The sequence below is a fragment of the Ovis aries genome, chromosome X (genome assembly GCF_016772045.2).
Source record: "Ovis aries strain OAR_USU_Benz2616 breed Rambouillet chromosome X, ARS-UI_Ramb_v3.0, whole genome shotgun sequence".
In the NCBI taxonomy this organism is placed as follows: domain Eukaryota; kingdom Metazoa; phylum Chordata; class Mammalia; order Artiodactyla; family Bovidae; genus Ovis; species Ovis aries.
This window is the reverse complement of record NC_056080.1, coordinates 43,616,631-43,634,386: the sequence shown is the minus strand read 5'-3', so window position 1 is coordinate 43,634,386 and position 17,756 is coordinate 43,616,631. Positions and strand designations below refer to the sequence as shown.

The 17,756-nt window shown below is 43.5% G+C and overlaps 1 non-coding gene across 1 annotated transcript; it reads right to left on the bottom strand.

Annotated features, from left to right (window-relative positions):
• Positions 1 to 4,751: 4,751 nt before the first annotated feature.
• TRNAG-CCC (transfer RNA glycine (anticodon CCC)) lies at positions 4,752 to 4,824 on the bottom strand. The gene has a single exon. It is a non-coding gene; the product is annotated as a tRNA-Gly (tRNA).
• Positions 4,825 to 17,756: the final 12,932 nt, after the last annotated feature.

Genomic DNA, 17,756 nt, shown 5'->3' with positions numbered 1-17,756 from the left:
CATCAGTTCAGTGCAGTTCAGTTCAGTCACTCAGTCATGTCTGACTCTTTGCGATATCATGGACTGCAGCACGCCAGGCTTCCCTGTCCATTACCAACTCCCGGAGTTCACTCAAACTCATGTCCATTGAGTCAGTGATGCCATCCAACCATCTGATCCTCTGTTGTCCCCTTCTCCTGCCTTCAGTCTTTCCCAGCATCAGAGTCTTTTCAAATGAGTCAGTTCTTCAAATCAGGTGGCAAAGTACTGGAGTTTCAGCTAAACCATCAGTCCTTCCAATGAATATTCAGGACTGATTTCCTTTAGGATGGACTGGTTGGATCTCCTTGCAGTCCAGGGGACTCTCAAGAGTCTTCTCCAACACCACAGTTCAAAAACATCAGTTCTTCGGCACTCAGCTTTCTTTATAGTCCAGCTCTCATATCCATACATGACTACTGGAAAAAACCATACCTTTGACTAGACGGACCTTTGTTGGCAAAGTAATGTCTCTGCTTTTTAATATGCTGTCTAGGTTGGTCATAACTTTCCTTCCAAGGAGTAAGCATCTTTTAATTTCACGGATGCACTCACCATCTGCAGTGATTTTGGAGCCCCTCAAAATAAAGTCAGCCACTATTTCCACTGTTTCCCCATCTATTTGCCATGAAGTGATGGGACCAGATGCCATGATCTTAGTTTTCTGCATGTTGAGCTTTAAGCCAACGTTTTCACTCTCCTCTTTCACTTTCATTAAGAGCCTCTTTAGTTCTTTGCTTTCTGCCATAAGGGTGGTGTCATCTGCATATCTGAGGTTATTGATATTTCTCTTGGCAATCTTGATTCCAGCTTGTGCTTCTTGCAGCCCAGCGTTTCTCATGATGTACTCTGCATATAAATTAAATAAGTAGGGTGACAATATACAGCCTTGACGTACTCCTTTCCCTATTTGGAACCAGTCTGTTGTTCCATGTCCAGTTCTAACTGTTGCTTCCTGACCTGCATACAGATTTCTCAAGAGGCAGGCTCTAAGGCGGTCTGGTATTCTTATCTCTATAATAATTTTCCACAGTTTGTGGTGATCCACACAGTCAAAGACTTTGGCATAGTCAATAAAGTAGAAATAGATGTCCCGTCACTTCATGGCAAATAGATGGGGAAACAGTGGAAACAGTCATGACTTAATTTTCTTGGACTCCAAAATCCCTGCTGATGGTGACTGCAGCCATGAAATTAAAAGACACTTGCTCCTTAGAAGAAAAGTTATGACCAACCTAGACAGCGTATTAAAAAGCAGAGACATTACTTCGATGACGAAGGTGCACTAGTCAAAGCTATGGTTTTTCCAAGAGTCATGTACACATGTGAGCTGCTGCTGCTAAGTCACATCAGTCGTGTCTGACTCTGTGCAACCCCATAGACGGCAGCCCACCAGGCTCCTGTCCCTGGGATTCTCCAGGCAAGAGTACTGGAGTGCGTTGCCATTGCCTTCTCCAACAGATGTGAGAGGTGGACATAAAGAAGGCTGAGAGACAAAGAACTGATGCTTTTGAACTGTGGTGCTGGTTAATTACTTTGCCAACTGTGGTCTCCTTGGACAGCAAGGAGATCAAATCAGTCAATCCTAGAGGAAATCAACTCTGAATTGGAAGGACTGATGCTTAAGCTGAAGTTCCAATACTTTGGCCACCTGATGTGAAGAGCTGGCTAATTGGAAAATATCCTGATGCTGGGAAAGATTGAGGACAGGAGGAAGGGACAACAGAGGATGAGAGGGTTGGATGGCATCATGAACTCAATGGGCCTGAATTTGAGCAAATCCCAGGAGATAGCGAAGGACAGGGAAACCTGGCATGCTGCTGTCCATGGGGTTGCAAAGAGCTGGACACGACTTAGCAACTGAACAAAATAACTTATTTGTGGAAGAAAATGAGTCAGTTGTTCTATAGAGGCTACCATATTATGGATTTTGCATAAATTACATAACCATAAAATTCACCCAGATAGTTTACACTTGACATATTTGAATTCACTTAGCTAGAGCAGACTGTTCAAACTCATCTTGTCCTACACATTTCACAGGTACAAATAAACACTCTAAAGGCCTTTGTGAAACAGTCACTAGTTTAGTGAACAGCTTTGTGGCTTGGAAAGTCTGGAATATTTATCTGTCCTTGATCCGTCCTTCAAGCTTAATGCATGCTAACCTTATGTTTACATATCCTCCAGTGCTTGGAAAACTCCAGGACTTCAAGGCTTATTTCTATCTGGCAGATACTTCATAAAGGTCTGTTACTATGGCCCCACCCAAGAGGATTTCTAAGAATAAAACAAACTCGGATATCTATCTATGACTTGAATGAACTCTTCATGTGTTTGCTCATGCTCAGTTGCTCAGTCGTGTCCAACTCTTTGGGACTCTATGGATTGCAGCCCTCCAGGCTCCTCTGTCCATGGGATTCTCCAGGCAAGAATACTGGAGTGGCCTGACCCAGGGATTGAACCCACTTCTCTATCTCCTGCATTTGCCGGTGGATTCTTTACCACTGAGCCACTTGACCTCTGCCCATAAAGAGATGAAGATTTGACCAACAAGGGCTTTGTAGCCCTGGGGTTCACCTGTATAAACTCCAGGGGAAAAATAACTGGCACTCTGGCCAGGTTGGGAATAAAACTTTCTGGAATTACATAATCTTTTAAGTCAAGATTGCACAAATTTACAGAATAACTAAAAAGCTCAACTCAGTAAAACTGGCTTGTCTCAAAAACAGACATCTTTTTAAAAAGGTCTTTGAGAAGTGCTCAGAGGACTGAAATGGAGGATGTGAGTTAGGTAATTCTTCTCCACTCCAAAGGCACTAGAATTATGTCTTCCCATAATGTGACATGCCATGAACAGTCCTATCCTGTCCAATGCATTTAATGGTAATGCTAAAAGCTGAACCCAACATAAGGGTCTTTAAAAGGCCTATCACAATTGTCTTGCAATTGATGGATCCACTGGTCTATAAAAGAGCTTCATTGTCATGTTCAGAGGAGAAATTGGCCTCCTACAATGAGTATGTATTAAATGCCCTGAATATATTTTCAGAGACAAAGCTACTTCTTTCAGTCGTGGCTTTAGGCCAGGTTTTCGTCCTGTTGAACACAGTATCTGTGGATGAGATGGATACCATGACCATCTCATGAATCCTTTTGTGGCTAGAAGGAGCCCTTGGCCTATGGGACTCCATGAGCTACTCTGACCAAATGCCAAGATGTTTACCAGATTTAAAATGCAGTTGTACCAACTGATCTATCATAGTGAAGGAACTCAGAACCACATATACCACTCCAAACTCAGAATTCTCTCCATCCCAGGATTTGTCTTTCCATGAACCGTCTAGCAACATGCATAACATATGAAGTTCAGAGCACCAGGAAACTTCCTTTTGAGGAGTATGGGTTTCAGGGACAGGGTCAGTAGCTTTGTTCCTCCCTAGCTCCCATCACTAGAATCTCCATTTGGACCCCCAAGGCCAGCTTCCATGGGCTTTCCCTGGTGGCTCAGATGGTAAGGAATCTGCCTGCAATGCAGGAGACCTCGTTTGAATCTTGAGTCAGGAAGATTCCCTGGTGAAGGAAATGGCAACCCCCTCCAGTATTCTTGCCTGGAGAATTCCATGGACAGAGGGGCCTGGCGGGCTGCAGTCCATGGGGTCATAAAGAGTTGGACATGGTTGAGCAGCTAACACACTTGGCCAGCTTCTACGGAACTGAGGATTGTTCACTGTGGACTCGGAACATGTCCATTGACAGACTGTGCCATGCAGGGAGGATATACTCATGGGAACAAGTTATTGGGAAGAAGGGGAGCTCTGGATTGTTGTTCTTCCATAGGACAGCTGCTAGAAGAAACCTTGTGTTGGGAGCTAGAGCCAGCAAGGGGAGATGTGTAAGGTAGCCTTGAAGAGCTGGAGGATCAACATTTTTCCATGTGGCTCAGGGAAGTGTAGGCTAAAGCTGGGTTCTTAGGAGAACTGCTGCTGGGAATGGAAGTGCCTCCTGAAGAGGCTGCTGTGGAGGAATGGATGCTGAAGGAGAAAGAAGATTTGGAGAGGCTGTTGACAAATGGAGCTAGGCGAGATATGGCGTGGAGCTTTGTGATGCGCGGGGACTGCATGCAAGATTGACTTGGGCCTGGTTTCTAAGGTGCTGCCATTTAGACCACTGTTCTTCTAGAAACATTTGCTGAGGGGAGCCTGGCAAGAGAGCACTTTGTAGCTAGAACTCTTGGGGTTTTCCTCCTCAAATTGCTCCAGTACCACGGTCCATTCAGCTGGAGAATTGAGGGGGTGATTACAGAGTGCTAGAGAGTGATGGTCTGGAAAACTGGGTTTAGGAAAATTTCTTTTTTACTTTTGTACATGAAGACCTGTGACTTTTACACAAAGCAATGGGGCTGCCCATTCTGTCTGATAAAATGAGAACCTTTCCACTGCCTTTTTTTTTTTTTTAACTTGTTCTGGTTCTTTCTTTCTTTATTTGGCTGCCCCAGGGTCCTAGCTGTGGCATATGGGATCTAGTTCCCTGACCAGGCATTGGACCCAGGACCCCCGCACTGGGAGCCAGGAGTCTCAGCCACTGTACCACCAGGGAAGCCCTGAATGAGAAATTTTTAGGAGGCTTAGTCTATGTTTCCTTCACCTTGACTTTGTTCTATTTATGTATTTGTCTGCACCAGGTCTTCATTGCAGCAAGTCAGAGCTTTAGTTGCAGTGCGTGAGATGCAGTTCCCTAACCAGGGTTTGAACCTGGGCCCACTGCATTGGGAGTGCAGAGTCTTAGCCACTGGACCACCAGGGAAACCCCACCTTTGCCTTAACTGTGTTAGTAGCCTTTACTTTCTTCTCGGTCAGTATGGATGTCAGGGACCCGCAGTATGGTCCTTTCTCCTTACACAGAGACCTAGTGTGCACCCAGCCTTGGGGCCAGAGAGTTTGGACTTCAGCATCCAAACCATTCATACAGTCCTCCCTAGACTGGCTCTCCTCTCATTACAGATCATAATCCTCTGGTCCCATCTTTCCCACCTGAAAGAGTACCTTCCTGATGTCAGCATTCTACTGACCTTTCTTCTGGGCTCTGCTCCCCTTTTTTTCTTTGTTTCCAGAACAAATCTGTTCTCTCTGCTCCTTGTCTTTTTCCTCTTGCAGCATCTCTGCAGTCTTTGCTTGCGTGTGTACCTGGCATTCATCCTGGTACTGGGCCATCTGCTATGCCATTGCCCTGCCAATAGCTTCTTTAAATTTCTGTAGAGGCTCCTCCAGATGCACCCCCACCAACAGGTTCCCAGAGATGAAGTCTTGGGGCAAGTATGACCAGGGTGCCCTTTTGCTTCACTGCAGGGATGAAGTCACGTGGCCACGTGCCTCAGAACAGATCTGCTTGCTCAGCTACCAGGTTTGTACCTCTGCGCCCAGTTGGATCCCATTGATATCCTGGGTGAAGCACTGCCTTTTGCACTGTCCCTCAGCTTCTGTCAGCGTGAACTGGCTCCTCACGGCACTTCTCCAGGGGCACTGGTAGGCTTTTGAAGAGAAAAGAAAATTGTGAATTCTTCATCCAATCCCACCCCGTGGGAATCTCATCATCCATATCACAAAAGGGGCTTCCTTCTGGAGACTCACTGAGAAGCTGCTTTAGGTCGGAATCAGTCAGAGAGACCATAGCAGTGACCTCTTGGAACAAACCACTGCCAGAGGCTGAGCAGAAGATTGAGAGTGAGGGGTGCTACAATGTTCCCACAGATTTATGATCCTCATGCGTGTTTTTCCTGGGCCAATTTCTCATTTTCAAATGTCTTTACATTTCTTTATCACTTCGAGCCTCAAGAACACATCTTGTTTTCCTTACCATCATGAAGAGCTGTGAAGCCCATTTGGGAAAAGCTGGGCTTTGTTCATTTCTTCTGCCACACCCAAGCAGAGCCCCCAGGAGCAAAGGACCAGCCCCAGGCATATTACATGGGCCTCGTGACCTTAAGGGAGAGGGAAGCGGGGTCTTAGGAGGTGGGGCAGTGCTGACTGGTCAGAGGCCCTGGGAAGGGGAAAGGAGGCCTGCTTTCTTTGAATAAATGTTATGCCTTCGCTGGTCTCCTGGAACATCCCTAACATAATTATTTTCAAGTATTTTTTTTTTCTATTCTGTAACATTGACTTCACCTGTATTGAATTTATATCCGGTTATTTTGTTAGATGCTTTTTTCTGTAGCATGAGATTTCTTCATGCCCTCTAGGATTTTTGTTTGCACATTCATTGGAGTGCCTTTTCATTTGTTTTATTTTCACTTACAGCCTGACTTCATTGAGTGGTTTAGCAATTGCCTCCACTCGGTATCCATTTTGCAGCAGGAAATTGAATACAAGTGGCACCCACGCCCTCTGTTTCCTGAGCTTGTAACTCCCTATTCTATTGAAGGGACTTCCCAGATGGTGCTAGTGGTAAAGAACCCCCCTGCCAACGCAGGAGACATAAGAAATGCGATCCCTGTATCGGGAAGGTGGAAACAGCAACCCACTCCAGTATTCTTGCCTGGAGAATCCAATGGACAGAGGAGCCTGGCAGGCTACAGTCCATAGGATCACAAAGAGTCGGACACGACTGAGGTGACTTAGCACGTACACATACTATTGAAGAACTCCTTTCTGTGGAGAATGAAAACACCACCTCCACACTGCACCTGTGGCATCTCTTGGATGGTGATTCTGCACTAGCTCAGCCTTCTCTCTTATCGGGTCCTCAGCCATGGCTTCTTTCTAGGCTGAGGCTCCTGCCTCTGTGTGCATTGACTGCATTCAAATTTTTTTGAGAACTTGACCCCAGTAAAGTTTGGAGCAGGAGACTGGCCCTCTTTCTGTCTCCAGCTGCTTCTTCTGCAGAAACCAATCTAGAATCTTTGCTTCCATTGGCTTGGGTGAGAGAAAACCTTTCTGAAGTAAAAGGGAAGAACAAAGCAGAAATGCAGAGACAAGCAAAAAAGATGAAGAGAGAAATTCATGAGTTTCCCATTTTCTCTGCCTTTCCTAAAGTTTGACTTTTCCTTTAATTTTAGGACACACCTAAGTATCCTTCTACCTCTCCCATATATCTTTGGGAGCAGGAAATTGAATACAAGTGGCACCCATGCCCTCTGTTTCCTAAGCTTGTAACTCCCTATACTATTGAAGGGAATTCCCAGATGGTGCTAGTGGTAAAGAACCCGCCTGCCAATGCAGGAGACATAAGAGATGCGGGTTCGATGCAACCCTCATCTCTTTGCTTAAGCTAGCTCCAATGGGTTTCTGATACTAGAAATTAAAGGGTTCAGTGAGGGACTTCCCTGGTAGTCCAGTGGCTAAGACTCCATGCTCCTAGTGCAGGGGGCCCAGGTTCCATCTAGATCAGAGAACTAGATCCCACATGCCGCAACTGAGTTTGTATTCCACAACTAAAAAATCCAAGGAAGATGGAAGATACCATGTGTGGCAACTAAGACTCAGTATAGCCAAATAAATAAATAAATATTAAAAAAAAATAGGTGTGGTGAATACCTGTCTTTGGGGCGTTCCGTGATCCAGTGTGTTTGTGATTCCTGTGCCAAGCACCATTGCACCCTTGCTCTGGGATTTCCTCCTTCCAGAACTCCCTTTGAAGTATCAATCTTGGCTCTCACTACGCAGGGGGAGAGTTTGGACATCTCTCCATACAAATTTTGTCAGGAAGATGGGATTTGGTCAGGAAAACAGAACCACTTTACAGACTGCAGGAAACCAAGAGGCCGAAGACTTGAATGATGTGGGGAAGCTGAGGGAGTGAGGGTCTGTGGGCTGAGGCTGGAAGCTTGGAGAAACAGTCACCGAAGCCTCCAGTACAAAGCACTGGTGATTCTCAGAAGTCCTCCAGGAAATTAGCACAATTGCTACACTTCTCAAGCGAAAATGGCTGAACCAAATGATCTCTAGGGTCTTTTCCAGTTTTGAGGTATGCTGAGTCTTTAACAAGGTCCAGAGAGCGTCCTGGGTAGAATCATCAGTAGCAAGGAAAATGTGAAAGGCTGGGGAGTTCAACAACTCTTGGTTGAGTGACAAGAGCCCCTGGCACACTGGCCTGTGAATGAGAAGGCAAAGCCCAGTGTTTCTACAGTTTTTCTCATAACTCTGGCTTTCCTGATCAAACCATCCCTCCATCCAATCCTGAGCTCTCTCTCATTGGTCCAGCCTCCTGATATTTGTGCTGTGACCTGCCAATGAGGATGTGTTCTCCTGCCCCTGCTCAGTGCTGATTCGTGAATGGTGGCATTATTCCCTGGGAGCCTGAAGGGGACAGAAACACTTTTGCTCCCTGGGTCTCCTTGACCAATTGACTAAACCAAATGCATAAGGATGTGGGACGAAGACCCATACCTTCCTTCTCACTTAGAAAATTAGCCCATCTTTTTGAAACCTCTCCTTCAGTCAGCCTGTTTTACTCACCTCACTGAATCTGTAAAATCTCCCTTGTATGTCAAGACATTGTGAAAGGTTTGCTTGCCTTCAGTCACGTGCTTTTCAAAATGTGTTAATTATGCATTACTCACTGAGTATGCTCTGAGCTGTTGCTGCTAATGCCATCTTATTGGACTGGGGAGAAGTTACTTGTAGCGGTTACGTAATCTTCAGACTTGCTGACAGGGAGTTTCACTGCCATAATATGCTTAATTGGGGGTCCTCAATTTTGATTTATTGTCCTGATGAAATCAAATCCTTCTGGTATTTTCTTCCTTTAGTCAGATAGTAAAGGAAGTCAGCATTTTCTTTTATCTAGATGTTCAGCTTCTCTTCTGCAGACAAATACCATTGAAATATTGAAGTAATAATGATGGTCTAAACAGAGAACTCAATGTTCTTATACTAAAGATTAATGGGTTTTAATATTTTATTTGTCAAAGTAAACCAGAGAGCATTATTTCATCTTCTCAAATTTTAGTCTCAGAAAGGATGCAGTTTCAGTGCTCATATACATGGTGAAATTTATTGATCAGAAATGCTATCATTTCTTTGTAGTTGCCATAAATGGTTTGATTATCAAATAGACTGACATAGAACACTTGACAGTTCTTTCTTTATTGTACATTGTAATTAATCTTGCAATGAGTCTTATTTGTCAGTTTTAAAAAATGAGTCAGTGAAACCTACAGGTAAAACATGGTGTGGTTCTATGACATATAGTCATGATTCACAGTCCAGAACAGGTCCATGCATAAACCAACTTTGCTTTTGATTAAATGGCAATGCATGTTTATACAGCAGCCTCTAAGTACTCAAGGAAACCCTGTATTTGCAGCTGAAATTGGTATACTACCACTTTGTCTTTTCAGCAGCATGGGTCAATTGCTTTTGGTCAAATACATTTTTGGTCCCATCTGTATAATCAAACCAATAATGAATTGTGGCAGTTTTAAAATATGTCCGCAAAGCCTTTGACACCCTTCCCAGGTGGGTTCTATGACCTCTCCATCCTAATCTGTACTGATGTTAGAGACTTATTTAGAATCCAGAGAATCAGAAAAGTGATTCACGTAACTTTTGAGGCAATGCAATGTCTACTTGGTTCTCTTGGGGCACTTGCTGTGGTGGAAGCCAGGTGCCATGTAAGCAATCCAACCCCTCATGCTGTTGAGGCCACTTGGAGGTGCTTCAGCTGACAACCCAACTGAACACTCAACCAACAACCAAACAGCCAGATGTATGAGTAAGTCGTTTTGCACATCTAGCTCACTTGAGCCTTTAGATGACTCCAGTTATTGAGAGAGTCCAACTGAGCCCTTCTCCAATTCTGTGGTCAAATAGTTTTGAAGAGAATTCTGCATTTTAGGAGATTGAAAATGCAGATTGTAATATTAAAGGCTCTGATAAGTCCTGCAATACATAAAAGTGAAGTCGCTCAGTCATATCCGACTCTGTGACCCCGTGGACTGTAGCCTACCAGGCTCCTCCAGCCATGGGATTCTCCAGGCAAGAATACTGGAGTGGGCTGCCATTTCCTTCTCCAGAGATACATAAATCTAATAAATTTAGTTCAAATTTATTTAGCCATGGAACCATTTTGTCTTGAGACATCTATCAGGATCTGATTGATAAAATTAACACTCTGATTAATACAGTTTTCAATTATAAAAATTTTCAGCTATGTGTTTAGTCATTCAGTTGTGTCCAACTCTTTGTGATGTCATGGACTGTAACCCACCAGGCTTCTCTGTCCACAGGGACTCCCCAAACAAGAATACTGGAGTGAAGTGCCATGCCCTCCTCCAGGGGATCTTCCCAACCCAGGGATCAAACCCAAATCTCCTGCATTGCAGGTGGATTCTTAACTGTCTGAGCCACCTGTAGCTTGGGACTATAGCTTGGCTCAGAATTTAGCAATAGAGCCTGTTGCAGTTGCAATAGTTAATTAACTTCATCTTGATGAAGAAATCAAACTTCCATGGGGAGGGACAAATAATGGGGATGAGTTAAGGATCTGAAATATTGTATCAGAAAATAAGAGGCTACTAGTTCAACCGGAAATTACACACAAGTGCAGGGAATACATCAGTAATCATCAGGAAGGAAGTTCCTTCTGGATAGGAAAACAGTTGGGTTTTTAAATGTCCCTTGGTTCTGCTTCTTTTGATGGTCAGAGGAGTGGCAGAAACTCCTGGCTGAGTCTTAGAGCAAATCAATTTATCTATCTACTTACCCACCTTTCCTATCCATCCATTTTCATTCCTTTCACTTGAAGAGGTAATATATTCATATAGCATAAAATTCACAAAGAACAGAGTGATATACACTGAAAACTCTCCCTCCCACTCTGTCTTTCAATTGCAGTGTTTCCAGTTCTTATCTCTCTTTCCCAGGGTTAACTTAAGCACATAGAAGCAAATATATATATGTGCTTAAAACATATAGTACATATTATACATATTGTGTTCTGCACTTTGCTATTTTTCAAGTAAATATACATATTTAAAGTAAACTAAAGAGCCTCTTGATGAAAGTGAAAGAGGAGAGTGAAAAAGTTGGCTTAAAGCTCAACATTCAGAAAACGAAGATCATGGCATCTGGTCCCATCACTTCATGGCAAATAGATGGGGAAACAGTGGAAACAGTGGCTGACTTTATTTGGGGGGGCTCCCAAATCACTGCAGAGGGTGATTAAAAGACGCTTACTCCTTGGAAAGAAAGTTATGACCAACCTAGACAGCATATTGAAAAGCAGAGACATTACTTTGTCAACAAAGGTCCATCTAGTCAAGGCTATGGTTTTTCTGGTAGTCATGTATGGATGTGAGAGTTGGACTATAAGAAAGCTGAGCGCAGAAGAATTGATGCTCTTGAACTGTGGTGTTGGAGAAGACTCTTGAGAGTCCCTTGCACTGCAAGGAGATCCAAGCAGTCCATCCTAAAGGAAATCAGTCCTGAATGTTCATTGGAAGGACTGATGTTGAAGCTGAAGCTCCAATATTTTGGCCACCTGATGCGAAGAGCTGACTCATTTGAAAAGACCCTGATGTTGGGAAAGATGGAAGGCGGGAGGAGAAGGGGGCAACAGAGGATGAGATGGCTGGATGGCATCACCAACTCAATGGACATGAGTTTGGGTAAACTGTGGGAGTTGGTGATGGACAGGGAGGTCTGGCACGTTGCGGTTCATGGAGTTGCAAAGAGTCGGACACGACTGAGTGACTCAACTGAACTGAAAGTAATTCCATATTCATACATGGTGAGTTTCCTTATTCTTATTTTTCCCATCTCCACTTAATATTTCATAGTATGGATGTACCATAATATAATTAACCAGTCATTTATTAGTGTCTTTTCCTGTTATAAACAATGTTGCATGGAATAAATTTGGATATGCATCACTTTGCCTGTGTGCAAATGTATCTGAGGATAAGTGACTAGGCATGGACTCACTGGTCAAATGTTGGCAGGTGTTGTTGGCCCCTGGCCCTGATCTCTTTTATGGGTCTGGTATATCCATTCCTTAGCTGCTCCAGGTGTTGGCTTCTAAAGATCTCACCTGTGCTTCCTTTTTCTTTCTTAATGTTAACTGAATTTTATTTCTCTTGGCCACATGCAGGATGATCTTAATTCCCTGACCATGGGATAGAACTCAAATTCCCTGCTGTGGAAGTGCAGAATGTTAACCTCTGGACCACTGGGGAAGTCCCTCACATGTGCTTTCTTTTCTGGGGAACTGCTGTTGACTGACAGTTGCTACCAGGCCCACAGATGTCTCCTGGACAATGACTTCCAGATGTGTGGTTATCACAAGCCAGTCTCCTTGTCTCTGGGCAGGCAGAATAGACTCTGTGGTACAATTTCACTCAAGAGCCTCTTGTGGGATGGGGCTGAGGCTGGACAGATCTTAAGCCGCATCTTGCCCTATCCCCTCCCCCCACCAATCTGCTTCCCTTACTCCTCTGCAGGTTTCTTCTGAGAGCATTCCCTTAATAACTCATTTGTACAAGAATCCCTGTTTCAGCCTCTGTTTCTAGGGAGCCTAGATTAAGACAAATGTTATGTGCACATCTAATTTTTTTGTTGTTAAATCACATTTTTTAAAATTAAGGTGAAATTCATGTAACATAAAATTTGTCATTTCAAAATATACAATTCATTTAGTGTATTCACAACATCTTTATTTCACTATACCCAGTAAGCCGTCATATCCCTCAGCCCTTGACAACCAACCACTCTGTTTCTATTTCTATGGATTTGACATTCTGAACATTTCATATAAATAAAATCATATAATCTGTGATCTCTTGGTGCGCATGTAATTTTTAAAATAAATTTCATAGATATTGTTCAGTTGTCTCATAGAGGTTGCACCAATTTAGATTCATCCTAGCAATGTAAGAAAGTGTTAGGGAAAATTTTATCATCTTAATTGCTCATCAAGTATTAGTGAAAGAGTGAATATATGCTGTGTCTTGTTTTGGTGTTAGTGTATTTGGAGCAGTGTGTGTGCATGCTAAGTCGCTTTGGCCATGTCAGACTTTTTGCGATGCTATGAACTGTAGCCCATCAGTCTCCTCTATCTATGGAATTCTCCAGCCAAGAATTATGAGTGGGTTACCATGCCTTCTCCAGGGGATCTTCCCCACCCATGGATTGAACCCATAACTCTTAAGTCTCCTGCACTGGCGGGTGTGTTCTTTACCACTAGAGCCATCTTGGGCTTCTCAGATGGCTTGGTGGATAAAGAATCTCCCTGCAGTGCAGGAGACACAGGAGAGGTGTGTTCAACCCCTGGGTCAGGAAGATCCCCTGGAGTAGGAAATGGCAAGCCACTCTGGTATTCTTGCCTGAAAAATCCCATGGACAGAAGACCCTGGAGGGATACAGTCCAAAGGGTTGCAAAGAGTTGGAGGTGACTAAGCACGAGCACATCCTATTACTGTATTTGGAGCTGTGTATCCCTACTTTTCGGAGAAGGCAATGGCACCCCACTCCAGTACTCTTGCCTGGAAAATCCCATGGACGGAGGAGCCTGGAAGGCTGCAGTCCATGGGGTCGCTGAGGGTCGGAGACGACTGAGCAACTTCACTTTCACGCACTGGAGAAGGAAATGGCAACACACTCTAGTGTTCTTGCCTGGAGAATCCCAGGGACAGCAGAGCCTGGTGGGCTGCTGTCTATGGGGTCGCACAGAGTTGGTCACGACTGAAGCGACTTAGCAGCACCAGCAGCAGCATCCCTACTGTAAAAAATGTGTTTGTTTCCAGAGGAACTGGGACACTTGTCTGTGTAAAAGGTTGTTTCCATCTCGATGGCCATGTGACCGCTGATCTCATGGCCCTTCTACTTGCTATGGGTACAAGGGAGTGCTGAAAAGTAGATGATGGGGAGGGCCATGGCCAAAGGGAAAGGATAGGAAGGGTTTGTATTTTCTAAGATATAGGAAAATTAAAGGTCTCAATTTTTTAAATCAAAAAGCACAGAATACCTAGATGGGAGGGGAATATTTGGGATTCCTAGGGAGATTCTGAGTCCAACTTTGACCAATGCTTTTAGAGGATATGTGGTCTAACCTACAGTGTGGTTTGTATAAGCCAGAGGAAGCCTGCTATGGGCTTTCAGATCAGCACACTTGAGACCCAATCTCAGCTCCACTGCCTTCTAACTCTATGCCCTTATCTTTCTGAGTCTTGGTTTCATTTTCAGTAAAACAACGACAATAATAATACCTATCTTGCAAAGTTATTATGAAAATTCAGTGTGTTTAGTCCTGGGTGAGGGTTATATAAAGAGTATTGTAAAGGTAGCAGAAATTGTGGTTATTATTATTATTGAAGAGCTCTCCTCAATTATAATGAAAGGTTTCAGAACTACAAAATGTATTTAGTATAGAAGAAGCCCCAGGAGAAGGACTCTTGGGTCTACATTTTCAATAGCCCCACTTTTCACTACTTAGTCACATCATCCTATTCCAATTCTTTTTAAAATTTTTATTTATTATTTATTTTTTTGGCTGCACAGCAAGTGGGATCTTAGTTCCCTGACCAGAAGTTGAACTTGCATCCCCTGCAGTGGAAGTGCAAAGTCTTAACTACTGGACTTCCAGGGAAGCCCCCCAGTTCTTTTTCACTAATGAAGGTCCATATTCCCCTCTCACCGCCTTCATCTCCCATTTCATTCAGGGGCTGGCATAAACAGCCAATAAAAGAAAGCCAGAGTGCGTGGGTGGCAGAGTTTTCTCTGCTGGTAAATGTTTGGGAACCCAATGACTCGGACTCAAGAGGAAAGGCTGACCACCTATATAGCAAGGGGTTTCAATGGTGGAGAGTTTTCCCATTTCCACTGAGGATAACATAAAAGAAAATGGAGATGCTGGAACAGAGCGGGTTAGGATGGACTTAAGCTAGCTCTTCAAAGACCCTCAGTGCTAGAAGTTTCCATTCTGTGAACACATTGCCTCTGGGTTTATTTGAGTGTACTCCAGCTTTATGCTTCAGTATTGGCTTTGTATTATCTAAGCCACCCAAAGGAATCCCCACAGAATACAAAATGAGCACATTATGAAATGAAGCCAAGGATTTTTTTTTCGCTGCACCTTGCAGTTTGCAGGATCTTAGTTCCCTGACCAAGGATTAAACCTGGGCCACAGCAGGGAAAGCACTGAGTCCTAACCACTGGACCATCAGGGAATTCCCAGGATTACTTTTTAAAAACCCTCATTATGTTTAAAATAAAATTTGGGGTACATTTCAAATGCTCCTCTTTCATTATATTCCCCAATATTGTCCTGCTCATAAATGTTGATGTTGTATAATGAATAGGGTTGTGAACCATTATATTTTGGCTTGTTTTGGTGGAATAAGGGGTGCTTTTTGAGAAAAGAATGGTCTAGTGGTTTTCCCTACTTTCTTCAATTTAAGTCTGAATTTGGCAATAAGGAGTTCATGATCTGAGCCACAGTCAGCTCCTGGTCTTGTTTTTGTTGGCTGTATAGAGCTTCTCCATCTTTGGCTGCAAAGAATATAATCAATCTGATTTCGGTGTTGACCATCTGGTGATGTCCATGTGTAGAGCCTTCTCTTGTGCTGTTGGACGAGGGTGTTTGCTGTGACCAGTGCATTTTCTTGGCAAAACCCTATCAGTCTGTGCCCTGCTTCATTCTGTATTCCAAGGCCAAATTTACCTGTCACTCCAGGTGTTTCTTGACTTCCTACTTTTGCATTCCAGTCCCCTATAATGAAAAGGACATCTTTTTTGGGTGTTAGTTCTAAAAGGTCTTGTACGTCTTCATAGAACCGTTCAACTTCAGTTTCTTCAGTGTTACTGGTTGGGGCATAGACTTGGATTACCGTGATATTGAATGGTTTGCCTTGGAAACGAACAAGGATCATTCTGTCGTTTTTGAGATTGCATCCAAGTACTGCATTTCAGACTCTTTTGTTGACCATGATGTCTACTCCATTTCTTCTGAGGGATTCCTGCCCCCAGTAGTAGATATACTGGTCATCTGAGTTAAATTCACCCATTCCAGTCCATTTTAGTTTGCTGATTCCTAGAATGTCGATGTTCACTCTTGCTATTTCTTGTTTGACCACTTCCAATGTGCCTTGATTCATGGACCTGACATTCCAGGTTCCTATGTAATATTGCTCTTTACAGCATCAGACCTTGCTTCTATCACCAGTCACATCCACAACTGGGTGTTGTTTTTGCTTTGGCTCCATCCCTTCATTCTTTCTGGAGTTATTTCTCCACTGATCTCCAGTAGCATATTGGGCACCTACTGACCTAGGGGGTTCCTCTTTCAGTATCCTATCATTTTGCCCTTTCATACTGTTCATGGGGTTTTCAAGGCAAGAATACTGAAGTGGTTTGCCATTCCCTTCTCCAGTGGACCACATTCTGTCAGACCTCTCCACCATGACCAGCCCGTCTTGGGTTGCCCCGCGGGCATGGCTTAGTTTCATTGAGTTAGACAAGGCTGTGGTCCTAGTGTAATTAGATTGACTAGTTTTCTGTGAGTATGGTTTCAGTGTGTCTGCCCTCTGATCATTCAGGTATGACCTAAATCAAATCCCTTATGATTATACAGTGGAAGTGAGAAATAGATTTAAGGGCCTAGATATGATAGATAAAGTGCCTGATGAACTATGGAATGAGGTTTGTGACATTGTACAGGAGACAGGGATCAAGACCATCCCCATGGAAAAGAAATGCAGAAAAGCAAAATGGCTGCCTGGGGAGGCCTTACAAATAGCTGTGAAAAGAAGAGAAGCAAAAAGCAAAAGAGAAAAGGAAAGATATAAGCATCTGAATGCAGAGTTCCAAACAATAGCAAGAAGAGATAAGAAAGTCTTCCTCAGTGATCAATGCAAAGAAATAGAGGAAAACAACAGAATGGGAAAGACTAGAGATCTCTTCAAGAAAATTAGAGATACCAAGGGAAAATTTCATGCAAAGATGGGCTCGATAAAGGACAGAAATGGTATGGACCTAACAGAAGCGGAAGATATTAGAAGAGGTGGCAAGAATACACAGAAGAACTGTACAAAAAAGAGCTTCATGACCAAGATAATCACGATGGTGTGGTCACTCACCTAGAGCCAGACATCCTGGAATGTGAAGTCAAGTGGGCCTTAGAAAGCATCACTATGAACAAAGCTAGTGGAGGTGATGGAATTTCAGTGGAGCTATTTCAAATCCTGAAAGATGATGCTGTGAAAGTGCTGCACTCAATATGCCAGCAAATTTGGAAAACTCAGCAGTGGCCACAGGACTGGAAAAGGTCAGTTTTCATTCCAATCCCAAAGAAAGGCAATGCCAAAGAATGCTCAAACTACTGCACAATTGCACTCATCTCACATGCTAGTAAAGTAATGCTCAAAATTCTCCAAGCTAGGCTCTAGCAATATGTGAACTGTGAACTTCCAGATGTTCAAGCTGGTTTTAGAAAAGGCAGAGGAACCAGAGATCAAATTGCCAACATCTGCTGGATCACGGAAAAAGCAAGAGAGTTCCAGAAAAACATCTATTTCTGCTTTATTGACTATGCCAAAGTCTTTGCCTGTGTGGATCACAATCAACTGTGGAAAATTCTGAAAGAGATGGGAATACCAGACCGCCTGACCTGCCTCTTGAGAAACCTATATGCAGGTCAGGAAGCAACAGATAGAACTGGCCATGGAACAACAGACTTGTTTCAAATAGGAAAAGGAGTACGTCAAGGCTGTATATTGTCACCCTGCTTATTTAACTTCTATGCAGAGT